The following is a 13,165-nucleotide window of genomic DNA, read 5'->3' on the forward strand; positions in this document are numbered from 1 at the left end:
GGGAATGGAACCCTCTCTCAAACCTTACACAAACGCGAGTGAGTGCCCTACCTACACCTGTATCTCCAACAGATGCCACACTTGCCACTCGTATCTCTGCGAATGCAAACAGGTAATGACGCTTGCCCGTGGAATTCAGACCTCACCCCAGACCCGAATTCCACCCTTGGTGCCACGGGACTACTCCAACCGCTGTCTCTTTCCTCTGTGGGTCCAAGACGTCTCCTGGCACCCGTGGCCTCAAGCTTTTCCACACCGCATCCGCCTGGCTCCTTTGAGGCCCCTTAGAGAAGCACCAAACAGACCAGACAAAGAAAAAGACTCAGACACAGAAGGACAAGAAAAGGAGTGCACTCACCAGCTGGCGATTAGGCCCAACGTGTCGGGGTCCCAGGGTCTCCAGGGAAGGATTTCCCGTCCGATGCACCATTTGTTATACCTAAGTTGCCAATATCGCCCCCAAAACCAGAGACTACCAGGGAGACCGAGTCACGCATGCAAAAGCAAAGGGCTTTATTACGAGTTTAGGCTGGCCGGGCCTAAGCTCAGGCTCACAGACTTTACCGGCGCAGTGGATTCATGCTGAGAGCCTTTAATTTATTTTTGAGAGACAGACGACGAGCAGGGGAGGGTCAGAAAGAGAGGAAGACACAGAATCCGAAGCAGGCTCCAGGCTCTGAGCTAGCTGTCAGCACAGAGTCCGATCCAGGGCTTGAACCCAAGAACCATGAGATCATGACCTGAGCCGAAGCTGGACGCTAACCGACCGAGTACCCAGGCACCTCAAGTGGATTCCTTAAACCGTGAGTTTCTTCTGTCAAGGGGAGGAGTGTATTGGTCATGGCCTCCATAGTCACACACGCATTTAGTTTTTGCCAGCTGCTGGCTGTCTGCATCCTGTGGCCATGTCCCCGGGGACAATCACTCAGATTGCAGCTACAAGAAAACTCCAGCAGGTCCCCTACCGAATGACCTACCTGAGACCTTCAGGGACCTTCATGTAAAGGACAACTGCGTGAGCTGAACTCCAGACACAGGAGGGCCTCCGCGGGGGAGACAGACGTTCGAGCTGTGCCAAACGAGGCAGAGAAAGAGAACGAGGTGGCTGCCAACCACAGGTAGGAACGAAGTGGCCAGTTTTACAGAATCCTTAAAGACCAGACCGGGGCCAGCAGGTCAGGATCAAATAGCAGGGGGCTGGAGCGTAGGGGAAATGGACTGGCTTGCGGGCGCGCTCCGACCGGCCTGCCCGAGAGAGGCTGGGGATGGGGCAGAGGCCCCCTCAGTGGGACCGGCTTGTCCGAGGCCATCAGTGGCTCTTGTGAAATAGACACAAACTGTCCCTTACCCTTTTCTGCCAGTAGAGCAGAAGCCTCGAGCCTCCTATCCCAGGACGGACACAAAGACCCTATGCGGCAGGGAAAGGGACATGAAACATTGTCCCTCCTGAGACCAAGCGCAAACATAGGGCTGAGAATGGCTTCCATGGGAAGGAAGAGCAGAATGCTCGCCAGACCCCACCCAGGGCCAGAGTCACACCATTTACCTCAGACTCCAGTCCCAGCATCAGGAAATCCCCCTTTCATCCCCGGGAGCTGAGCACAACTAACAAACAAGAGCCATTTATTTCTTTCCTTTTTAAAAATTTTTTTAAAAATGTTTGTTTAGTTTTGAGAGACAGAGAGAGACAGAGCATGAGTGAGGGAGGGGCAGAGAGAGAGGAGACACAGAATCCCAAGCAGACTCCAGGCTCTGAGTTGTCAACACAGAGCTCAACACGGGGCTTGAACTCACAGACTGAGATCATGACGTGAGCCAAGGTCGGACGCGTACTGACTGAGCCCCCCAGGCGCCCTAGAGCCATCTATTTCTGAGGAGGGGCTGGAGCTGGAGAGCAGACCCTGCGTGGCACAGACTCACAGGCACAGCCAAGAGTGGGGGCTGGAGCGGGAACCCAGGAGACCCTCCACACCTCAGCCCTGTACGCAGTCGGCCCGACCCTGCAGGGTTTTGAAGCCACTGCTGCTCTGAAGGCAATGATTTAAAACAAAGTGAAACTCAAACCCAGTTCAACATCTAACTTGATCAACAACCGTCCTGCCCCCACACTGCATGCAAAATTATTTTTTACAAGCCTAAGAAACCACTTCCTTCAGTCTCTACTACTTACACATGGCTTTTGGCAGTCAATCAAAGTTGACACTTAAAAAAGCAAAGTTAGGGGCGCCTGGGTCGCTCAGCCAGTTAAGCATCCGATTTCAGCTCAGGTCATGATCCCATGGGCCATGAGTTCGAGCCCCATGTCAGGCTCTATGCTGACAGCTCAGAGCCGGCAGCCTGCTTCAGATTCTGTCTCCCTCTCTGTCTGTTCCTCCCCTGCTCATACTCTCTCTCTCTCTCTCTCTGTCTCTCAAAAATGAATACATGTTTAAAAAAATTTTTTAAAGCGAAGTTAAAACAAAAGTAAAAACAATTAACTGCCAACAGAGAAAGAAAGCCCCAGGGCCAGAACTGGAGGTGACCCCGTGCCAGGGATCTGAGGCAGGGATCTTACTGTAACTGTGACAGATGCCCATCTGGAGGAGGAGGCAGATAGTGTGCAATAAACAAGATGGTGAATTTCTACCAAGAGGTAGAAATAGTAAGAAAGTGATAAACAGGAATGCTGCAGATAGGAACTGAGGTCAGACACAAGGAATTCCTTCAGCAGGAGTGTCAGGAGACTACTCTCAGCAGGAGACAGATTGACAAACTTTAAGACAGACCAACAGAGATAATAAGAATGACACACAAAAAGAATAAAAGAGTAGCAACAACAAACAAAGTAAGAGCCATGGGACAATGGAGAAGGATCTAACCTGCATGCGACCGAAGTCTAGAGGAAAAGAGAAAGAATATGGTGTGAGAAGTGTTTAAAAAGATCATGGCTAAGAATTTTCCAAAAATAATGCAAGACAACAAGTTCAGAGAACCTCAATAGTATAAATACAAAAACAAAATGACCAAACAAAACAAGATAGAATAAAAACAAAAACCAAAATAACCAAACCAAAAAAAAAAAAAAAAACCCCAAATAAAATAACAACTCGCCTACACATACCACAATTAAACTGTTAAAAACCAAAAACAGGGAGACAATATAAACTGTATCCAGAGCAGAGGGGCACCTGGCTGGCTCAGTCAGTAGATTGTGCACCTCTTGATCTCTGGGTGGTAAGTTTGAGCCCCACATTTAGTGTGGAGTTCACAAAAAAAAATCAACTGGATTTGGGGTGCCTGGTTGCTCGGTTGAGCATAAGACTCTTTTTTTTAATGTTTGTTTATTTATTTTGAGAGAGACAGAGTGGGTGTGCCAGTGGGGGAGGGGCAGAGAGAGAGGGAGAGAGAATCCCAAGCAGGTTCTGCGCTGACAGACATGGAGCTCAACCTCATGAAGTCTGAGATTGTGACCTGAGCTGAAATCAAGACTTGGACGCTCACCCAACGGAGCCACCCAGCTGCCCAGAGCATCCAAGTCCTGATTTCGGCTCAGGTCATGATCCCAGGGTTGTGGGATCAAGCCTCAGGTAGGGCTGCATGCTCAGCATGGAGCCTGCTTACAATTCTCTTTCTCTGTACCACACCCAACCCCGCTTGTGCTCTCTCTCAAAAAACAAAATAAAGATTTAAAAAATCAACTGAATTTAATAAAACTTTTAAAAATGTTTAAAAAAAAGGAAGGCATGGGAGGGGAAAATAATTGGATAGGAAGGAAAAAAAGCAGTTAAAACACGTTTCTCATCAGCTATTATGCAAGGTACTGAAAGGAAAAATAAGTCCATTAACCCAGAATTTTATTTCCAGTAAAAACATTTTTCAAATTGAAGGCAAAAAGTAAAAACTTTTTCAGACACAACTTGAGATAACTCATTGTCGAACAGGCCTGTGTTACAAGAAATGAAGCAAGTTCTCTGAGCTGTAGGAAAATGGTGTCAGAGGAAAATTTGGATCTACACAGAGAACTGGAAAGTGCCGAAAATGGTAAAAATAAAGTAGATATTACATTTGTAGCAAAGTGGATGGACCTTGAGGGTGTCATGCTAAGTGAAATAAGTCAGGCGGAGAAGGACAGATACCATATGTTTGCACTCATAGGTCTACCAGGAGAACAGGAGAAACCTAATGGAGGACCAGGGGGAGGGGAAGAGGGAAAGAGAGTTGGGGAGAGAGAGGGATACAAATCATGAGAGACTATTGAATGCTGAAAATGAACCAAGGGCTGAAGGGGGAAGGAGGGGAGGGAAGGGGGTGATGGTCATGGCAGGGGCACTTGTGGGGAAGAGCACTGGGTGTTACATGGGAACCAATTTGACTAAATAAACTATTATTAAAAATTTTTTTCTTATAATTTTTTCTTTTTTAAAAGAATGAATTTTATAGTTTGAACCATTAAAAATATTTTTAATGTTAATTTACTTTTGAGAGAGAGAGAGAGACAGACAGAATGTGAGTGGAGGAGGGGCAGAGAGAGAGAGAGCGAGACGCAGAATCTGAGGCAGGCTCCAGGCTCTGAGCTGTCAGCACAGAGCCCGATGTGAGGCTCGAACCTATGGACCGTGAGATCATGACCTGAGCCGAAGTCAGATGCTTAACCGACTGAGCCCCCCAGAAGGCCCGAAGACTTTTTTATTGTTTATTTATTTATTTTGAGAAAGAGAGAGAGACGGGGGAAGGGTCAGAAAGGGAGGGAGAGAATCTCAAGCAGGCTTGTGGTGTCAGTGCAGAGCCTGACTTGGGGCTCGATCCCATGAACTATGAGCTGAAATTAAGATGAGTTGGGTGCTTAACTGACGGTGCCACTCAGGTGCCCCTCTTATAATTTTTTTAAGTTTATTTTGAGAGAGAGCTTATAAGGTGGGGGGAGAGGGAGGGGGAGAGAGAGAGAGAGAGAGAGAGAGAGAGAGAGAGAGAGAGAGAGAGAGAATCCCAAGCAGGCTCCACACTGTTAGTGCAGAGCCGGACATGGGGCTTGAACTCACTAACTGTGAGATCACCATCTGAGCAGAAACCAAGAATCAAATGCTTAACCAACGGAGCCACTCAGGCGCCCCTCTTATAACGGTTTTTAAGAGCAGTTGACTAATGCAAAAATAGCACAAGGTTTATAACATGAGGAGGAGCAGAGCACCTGGAAACCATCAGCCCGAGGATGGGAGGCGGCCGCTGGGAGGGGACGCAGTAGCTGTGACTGCCGAGGTCTGATACTGTCTTGAGATTTTCAGATTGTTTTTAGGCATAAAACTTTAGGCATAGTAACTTCAGATCGGTTGTTAGTATCACTGGACACTGTTACACATGAAGACGTGGAAGCAGAACCCAGTCCATGTGTGACGCAGATTGGAGAGAAAAAAAGCCTTTTCATCATTTAGGCTTCTCAAATCCAGCCGATGTCAGAACCACTCGAGGGTTCCTGAAAGAGCTGAGCCTTCGGGGGCGCAGTGCCTGAGCATGTGATGCCCAAGCCTGTCTCAGGGGGCGCCCCTGTGTCACGTGCCTCCTGCAGACACGTGTCCCCCAGCGGTGCAGCCGGCCTTCCTCTGGGCAGGCCCCCAGGGCTGACCCAGGGCCTGCCGGCCGCGATCCAGGGGACCAGGCCTCTCGCTGCCCAGAGACCGGAGCCAGGATGAACACCAGGGAGCCCCCCTCCCCCCCTTTAACAAGTCCTGGGGCGCCTGGTGGCTCCGTCCGCGGAGAGGCTGACTCCTGACTTAAGCTCAGGTAGGATCTCACGTCCATGAGTTCAAGGCCCGCATCGGGCTCTGCGCTGACCTCATGGAGCCTGCTTGGGACTCTCACTCTCCCCCTCTCCCTGCCCCTCCCCCAGTGCGCTTGCTTGCTCGCGCTCTCTCTCTCTCTCAAATATTAAAAAAGGAGCTGTATTCCCGTGGGGGTCGGCGTGGAGAACAGGGGGCTGTCCACATAAGTCTAGGGACCCGGCTCTCTGGGTACCAGGGGCCACCGGATCTTGGCCAGGGCGGCCTCTGTGTGGTATACAGCAGGCGCCGCTGGGCTGCAGCGGGACCCCACAGCCCCCTTCCACCCAGGCAGAGGCCACAGAGGGGCGGCGTCTCCCGGAGGACCCGCACTGGCTCCGGCTGCCTGTGCGGCGTGTTCCGGGGGCTGGGTGGGCGCACAACATCGTCGCCAGGCGCTCCCGGGTCACCGCAGCCAATGGCAGGCGCCTGAAGACCTGGGTGGGGGAGGGGAGCTCGAGCGAAGCCGTGGGGGCGGGGCTCCTTTGCGCAGAAGAGGACGGAGGGGCGGGGACCTGAGGTCCGGTGGGCGGCCCTTCCCGGACCTGTGTCCTTCCCTCGACAGCAGGGAGGATCCCGCTTCTGCTTGGCCAGGTGGGGACACTTTAGGTCACGTGCCCGGTGTAGGGCCGCAGGCGACCGCGTCGGGGGTGCGCCCCCTCCACGTGGCCGGAAGAGGCGCCGCCGCCCCGCTGCAGCTGGTTGCTCGTCTTGCTCCTCTGAACCCATTTCCTCCGTGCAGGGTTCTCGTATGCAAAGCACCGACGGACACAGCCTTTCTGCCGACCTTAGGCCCGAGTGAGTAATTTTCCTACCGCCTTTCTGAAGACGGCGGCCCGGAGCTGTGGGCGGGGTCCGCGGGCAGCCTTCGGGGACCCTGACAAGTGGGGGCCGCATACAGTGAGGTCCCTGCCGTGGACGCCCTCGGGGACGGAGCTGCTCCTGCTCCTCGGGGCTCTTCAGTGTGGAACCTGCACGCCCATCGGCCGCATCCCTGCCAGGCTACACCCCTACCTCACACTCGAGGCCAGAGATGAAGCCCCTCACACAATCCGACTCCCCCCCACCCAGGTCACCCAGGGGTCAGGATTCAGACAGTGACAGACTCCAAGGCCGGTTACTCCGACGGCATCCTGTTCCAGGCGGGGCCTGGTGTCTCTCTCCCGGCCGCGAGCACTGCAGTCACATCTCCAGGGCCCCACGTGTGGTTGACTTCCGTGTCCTGGGCCTGTACCTTCTCGCATTTTAACAAGAGGGAATTTCAGTTTTAAACAGAAATCCAAAGTGTGAGAGTCCTTTATTTCCCTGAAATGGGTTTTTCCGACGGTCAGAAGCATCCTTGTGGGTCCTGGCGAAGTGAGACCGGCCATCGAACAGATGTTTGTGGCGGCTGTGCGGTCTCCGGCGGGTGGCGCCCACGCAGAGGGGTCCCGAGCAGGGAGAAGCGGGGCGGAAGGAGCCTGGCCCTGCCAGGGTGCGCCCAAGCGGCCCAGAGAAGCGCTGCCTACCTTCCTTTCTTTCAACTCAAAACCTCTTCCCCTTTTGAGATGACAAATCACAAAATCGGCGTGCCCCAGATTGTGGTGATCTCCCACTGATCTGTGCATCAGCCAGAGGCTGATGGAAGAGTTCAGGTCTGAAGCTTGTTAGAGAAGTGAGATAACCCGGGTAAGCTTCTCCAAGCTCCGCTCTCCAGTGAATTTTCCGTGCCCACCACCCCATCCCCTCGGCACTGGCACTCGCAGTGTCTCTGGAGCGCCGGCCCTTCTCCCACCAGGTGGAGTCAGCGGCGAGCCATGCGGGCAGAGTTCTGGCTCCGCTGGAGCTTGCACACCGGCGAGCACAGCCAGGCGCACGGGCCAGGCAGGGGCGCGGAAAGCCGGGTAGGAGCCCGGGGCCGGGCTGGAGCCGGGAAGCTACTGTAAATCGGTGGTCAGGGAGGCTCAGGCATTTGCGTGGCCACCTAAGGACGTGGGGGGTTGTCTGAGGGAGGCAGTCTTGGCAGTGACATAGGACATAGACATAGGACAAAGGCCCCAAGTCACAGCCAGCTCCGGGAAAGGCCTGGTTGCCAGGGTCAGGGTGACCAGTGTCCGCAACAGAGGTGTGTGGGCGATAAAGCAGGGAGGTGGCCAGAGCATGCAGGGGGAGGCCCCTGCGGGGATGCCCTGTAGGTCGCAGTCAGGATGCAGGGTTTTATCCTCATGTTTTTGGGGTGCCCCTGGGGAATTTTGTACAGAATACAGACATGACTTCAATAACTTTATAAGTTCCACTTTGTCCACTGGGTGGAGAAAGGACTCGGAGGCAGGGGTGGGTGAGAGGCCCTCAGAGAGGAAAGCTGGGGTGCTGCTGGATTTGGGCTATAGGATGGCATTGATCCAGAAGGGGGAGCTAGGCAGAGGGGCTCAAGCATCTGGTGGGCGTGGCCTGAGCGGGGGGTGGGGGGGGTGGGGGGGGGAGGTCTAATGCCCAGACCAGCAGGGCTGTGTGGACAGAGTCTGGGGAGTCAGGAAGGGGGAGTTGAGGGGCAGGAGACATGTGAGACGCTTCCAAAGGGGCAGCCTGACATCTGGAGTTCCGGAGAGGCTTGTGCTGGAGGCACAATTTGGGGGTGTGGGTGGTGGAATAGTGTTTCCCCCAAGTTCACAACCTGGAGCCTCAGAATGTGACCTTATTTGGAAAGAGAGTCTTTGCAGATGGAATGAGTTACGGGTCTCAAGATGGAGTCGTCTTGGCTTGAGGGTGGGGTGCCCAGCCCAGCCTCAGACGGCGTCCTCCTCAGAGGAGAGGGCGCAGAGACACCCTGAGGGAGGTGGGGAGGGAGGCAGAGACTGAGGGCTGTGTCTTCCAGCCACCGACGCTGCACTGCAGGTGGCCCCTGGGAGGGAGGCGTGGCGGGTCTGTCTGCTGGAGTCAGGGAAGGAACCAGCCCTGATCTGGGGCTTCTGGCCTCCCAACCTGGCGGAGAATAAATTTCTGTTTAAAAAAAATTTTTTTTAATGTTTTTATTTGTTTTGAGGGAGAGAGAGAGACAGAGCATGAGTTGGGGAGGAGCAGAGAGAGGAAAACACAGAATCCGAAGCAGCTCCAGGCTCCGAGCTGTCAGCACAGAGCCCAACACGGGGCTCGAACCCACGAACCATGAGATCATGACCTGAGCCGATGTCAGGTGTTTAAACGACTGAGCCCCCCCAATAGATTTCTTTTTAAGCTACCAAGTGTGGGGTGCCTGTGAAGACCTCTGTGGGAAGGGGATGTGGGGTCTCAGGGCACAGATTGGCCTGGATGGAGCCATATGGGGCCCGAGTCTGGGGTATCCTGACATCTGGGGCAGAGAAGGCGAGGGACCAGAGCGGGGCTGGGCACCTGCTCTTCTTCCTCAGTCGGTGGAATCTAGAAGGAGCCACCAGTGGGAGCAGCCGTCGGGGACCTGCCAGCTGCGGGAACGGAACTGTGCGCCTGGGCGGCCGTCCTTCAGCCTCACCGCGGCCGGTGCCAGTTCTAGAAGTCGGCCTGGTAATGTCTTCTCTGGCTTGGGAGGTCGCACGAATTTTAAAAGTCAACTTTATGGAGATATAATTTACAAACAACAAAATGCGTTCGTTTTCAAGGTTCGTTCGGTGAGTTTTGACAAACCCATACCAGTGTAACTGCACCTCAGTCAAAACAGATCTCCGTCCCCTCCGCGGAAGTTCCCTGCGCTCCTCCCCTATCACTCCCGACCCTCCCCTGCTGTGGGCACCCCCTGACCCGCGTGCGGTCACTGTGTACCAGCTGCCTCCCCTAGAAGTTCCCGGAATGCACTCGTGTGTGTGCTGTCTGGAGCCCCCGGACCCGGCTGCGCATCTGTCCCCAGTCCTGGTTCTGCGGCATCATGGAGGCTGCTTGACCTTGGCCAAGGCCGGAGAGTCACACCACTGGAGTCGGTTGGGCCTTTCTATCTCCCGAAAAGCCGGCCGGTGAATGTTTAGCAGCCCACCGTGGTCACGGCTCCGACTACCGAGTAACTTCCTGGTCACTCTTCCGGCCGCACGAGCAGAAGTCACAGCACCTGCCGCTACTCCTGTCTCTGCAGCCCTGCTCACACCTGACTGCCCCCCGTCGTCTCCCAGGAATGTCCTTGAGGTGCTTGTCCTGCTTCGGAGGCACCACCAAGAGAAATGAAGACCTTGACTCATCCCCCAGCCTGTGCAGGGGACACGTCTTTTGTCATCACGTCTGTCCCCTGGTGGTAGGAAGATGAGTGGTCCCTTGCTGTGGTTTGTCTAGAACAGTGTGTGGGCCAGGGGGGTCTCCCCAAGGAAGCTGACACCACCACTGAGTCAAGGGTGCATTCCGTGCTTGCACAAACTCAGTATTATTCTGGGTGTGCTCAGCTCACTGGTGGAAGGAGAGCAAGAGCTCTGTGTCCTGGTCACCTGTGGGGTCCTCGTGCTTCATGGCATGTTCTGCCCTCCCCCCCCCCCCCGGCTCTTGATGATCTTTTGGCCAGTGGACTTCAGCTGAGATCACCTTAAGCATCAGAGAAGTTTTGTTAATGCTGAACCCCAAAAAGAAACATATCTCTTTTCTCATCAGGGGGCCTCTGTCCGTGATGCGGATTTATGCACCTTCTCCCCAGAGCCTTAGAATTTTGTAAACTGAGTCAAAGAACAGCTCTTGTCAGACAGCTACAGAAGTTCCCGTCACCACCGGCCACCGTGGCCTCCTTGTCCTACACTTACATGACTTCTGAGAACCAGGAGGAACGCAGCGGGCAGGAGGCTGTCCGCTTTGAGCAGCAGTTTCTCCAGCTGTGTGATGGCCCACACAGTCCCCACCATGAATTCCTGGAAGGTTTATGAATTTCCTTGCCTTGATATGGAAACAGACAATTCAGCGTGATGAACTCACACAAAAACCCCAGCTCTTGCTTTTTCCTCTTCTGGCGATGGCGTCTGTAGGCATTCAGAATGGCCCAGCATTTGGCGTACTGTCGTACTGTCCTGCAATACAGCCTCTAACAAAACTAGGTTGTCCTGAGCCCTAGGTAATAGAATAATTTACCTTTATACCAAAAGATTGGGAAAACACCAAATTCTGCGTGTGGTGTGTGCTCAGGCCGACTTCGAGGAGTTCGTGCCGTGAGACCTCACGTTCTTATGAGATTGTCTAAGACAAAAAACATGTCAGCAGGGCCTCTGGTGGTTCCATGTGGGCCAAGTGTGTTCCCGACAGGATCCAGCGTGCTTTCATTATTGAGGAGCAGAAAATTGTTGTGAAAAGTGTTGAAGACCCAAGCACAGAGTCAGCTAAATAAAGAAAGGAACCTTTTTTGAGTCAGAAAAAAACCAAAGGCTAAAACCAAACCAAAACAAAACAGAAAACCCAAAAAACCCCCAGCTCTTGTAGTCCTGAATTCTAACTCTGGTGCTGCTAATGATTTGCTCTGTTTTCGCCGAGAGGAAGTTAACATTATTTTGCTGTGTAAAGGAATGCACTTACTCAGCCCCACGGCAAGGATGGTTCCTCCACAGATTCAGGCTCATGGGCGCTGCGTCTGGGTTTGCGGTTTGACGGTGCCGGGAACCATGCGTGCCGTGCAGCTGAGCACCCACAGCCTCCGTTTCTCACTTCCAGCTCCGATGGTTGTCCCATGTGAGCCTCAGGCCATTCCACGCTTTCTCACCACTTGGTGAAACAAAACTGTCCCGGCCACCTCACGGCTTGGGGCTGGTTTGAAGATGGGCTATCGTGTCTCTGATGGGAGCACTTTGTAAGTCTGGCTGGGCCTGTGGACAGAAGGGTGCTCTGACGTGACCCCATGCACCGAACAGCCATAGCTGTGGGCCATAGCATGGACAGGAAGGTGTGGGAGGTCCCTAGGCAGCAGCTCCGTGACCCACCCTGGGGAAGGAGTTCCCACGATCCCGCCTCTGCCCGAGTACTTCTAGTCTCAGACTCCCTGTGGCAGGTGCATTATTTGATAAGAATGAGTCCTCTCATTTGTTAGAAAGTTCTCCCTTGAATGAACTGGTATCTGCTGGAACTTCCCTTATTTGGCCAGTCTCCTCATCTAGCACACTTCCTGGTGTGACACGAACCCTCAGAAAATAGTAGGGGAACTGAGACCAGGGCTGCTTCTTGCCCAGGATGGCTTGCCCCAACCTGAAGATAGCTGTCAGGCCATCCCCCCACCCCCCGTGTCCTCGGCCGGGGCCCGCACAGCTGCAGTTCCTGTGGCTCCTTACAAAGGGCAGGGTCCCGGGAGCTCAGCCGTCAGGCCGCATTGCACCAAAGGTGTGGTGCCCGGGCCTGGAAGAGACCACCCTCTTGTGTGGTCAGCGCAGACCCCACCTGAGGTGGACCAGTGGCCCTGGTGGCCCCACATGGTGGCCCAGAACTCCTGTCCTGTGCACTGTGGTTTCGCAGGCCTCCTGTCAGGAGGCAGACGGGCCTTCCCAGCTCACAGGTCTGCCCGGGCCTGAGGCTGCTCTGGTCAGTGGATGTGGCAGAGAGACAATGTGCCCGTTCTCTGTCAGAAAGTCCCCCTATCAGGAGAGCAGGCCGGGCTTCTTGGCGAGGAGGAGAGAGCACACAAGGAAGAGACCAGTGCCTCCCAGAGGCCATGCTCGACCCGTAGCTGACCTGGCCGCTGAACACAGGTGCGTCAGTCGGTCCAGCCACCTTGGCCTCTGGCTCAGTCAGCAGAGCCGCCCAGCTTTCCATAGACTTGTGAGCACTAATGAGGGTCAAGGTCGCACACCGCTGAGGTTTTAGGGCTGTTTCTCATGCAGTGTCATTTTGGGCGTAGGTAACCGGTATACCCTGCCACCCGTCCCTTCCGGGACCAGATTATCTATTGTAGTGACTCACGTCAAGCTTGTGATCAATCACCTTCATCTCACAAGTTTTACATCTATTAACACTGCGACTCGTGCCACCCAGGATGGTGGCTGTGGCCACACACGGCAAGGGCACACTTGAAATGTGCTTCACTGACCTGACCTGTGCGGTAAATACCCAATGCACATCTGATTTTGAAGGCTTCATACAAAAATAAGAAGAAATACCTCACTGATAAATTTTAACATGTTTTTAAATTTATTATATAGAGATATAGCATGAGCAGGGGAGAGGCAGAGAGAGGGGGAGACAGAATCTGAAGCAGCTTCAGGCTCTGAGCTGTCAGCACAGAACCCGACACGGGGCTTGAACTCACAAACCATGAGATCATGACTTGAGCCAAAGTCAAATGCTTAACTGACTCAGCCACCCAGGTGCCCCTCACTGATAAGCTTTATACTGATTACATGTTGAAATGATTACATTTTGGATATACTGAGTTACAAATATTTTGAAGATTAATTTCCTCAGCTTCTCTTCACCCT

General features: G+C 53.5%; 1 long non-coding RNA gene and 1 pseudogene across 1 annotated transcript; both read left to right on the forward strand.

Annotated features, from left to right (window-relative positions):
- The first annotated feature begins 5,554 nt into the window (after positions 1–5,554).
- On the forward strand, positions 5,555–7,070 carry LOC115296895. The gene is made up of 3 exons (XR_003911123.1): positions 5,555–5,757; positions 6,535–6,590; positions 6,864–7,070. It is a non-coding gene; the product is annotated as an uncharacterized LOC115296895 (long non-coding RNA).
- Positions 7,071–10,747: 3,677 nt separating this feature from the next.
- On the forward strand, positions 10,748–11,113 carry LOC115295391 (annotated as a pseudogene).
- The last annotated feature ends 2,052 nt before the right edge of the window (positions 11,114–13,165 follow it).

Source organism: Suricata suricatta, chromosome 7 (assembly GCF_006229205.1).
Source record: "Suricata suricatta isolate VVHF042 chromosome 7, meerkat_22Aug2017_6uvM2_HiC, whole genome shotgun sequence".
Taxonomy (NCBI): domain Eukaryota; kingdom Metazoa; phylum Chordata; class Mammalia; order Carnivora; family Herpestidae; genus Suricata; species Suricata suricatta.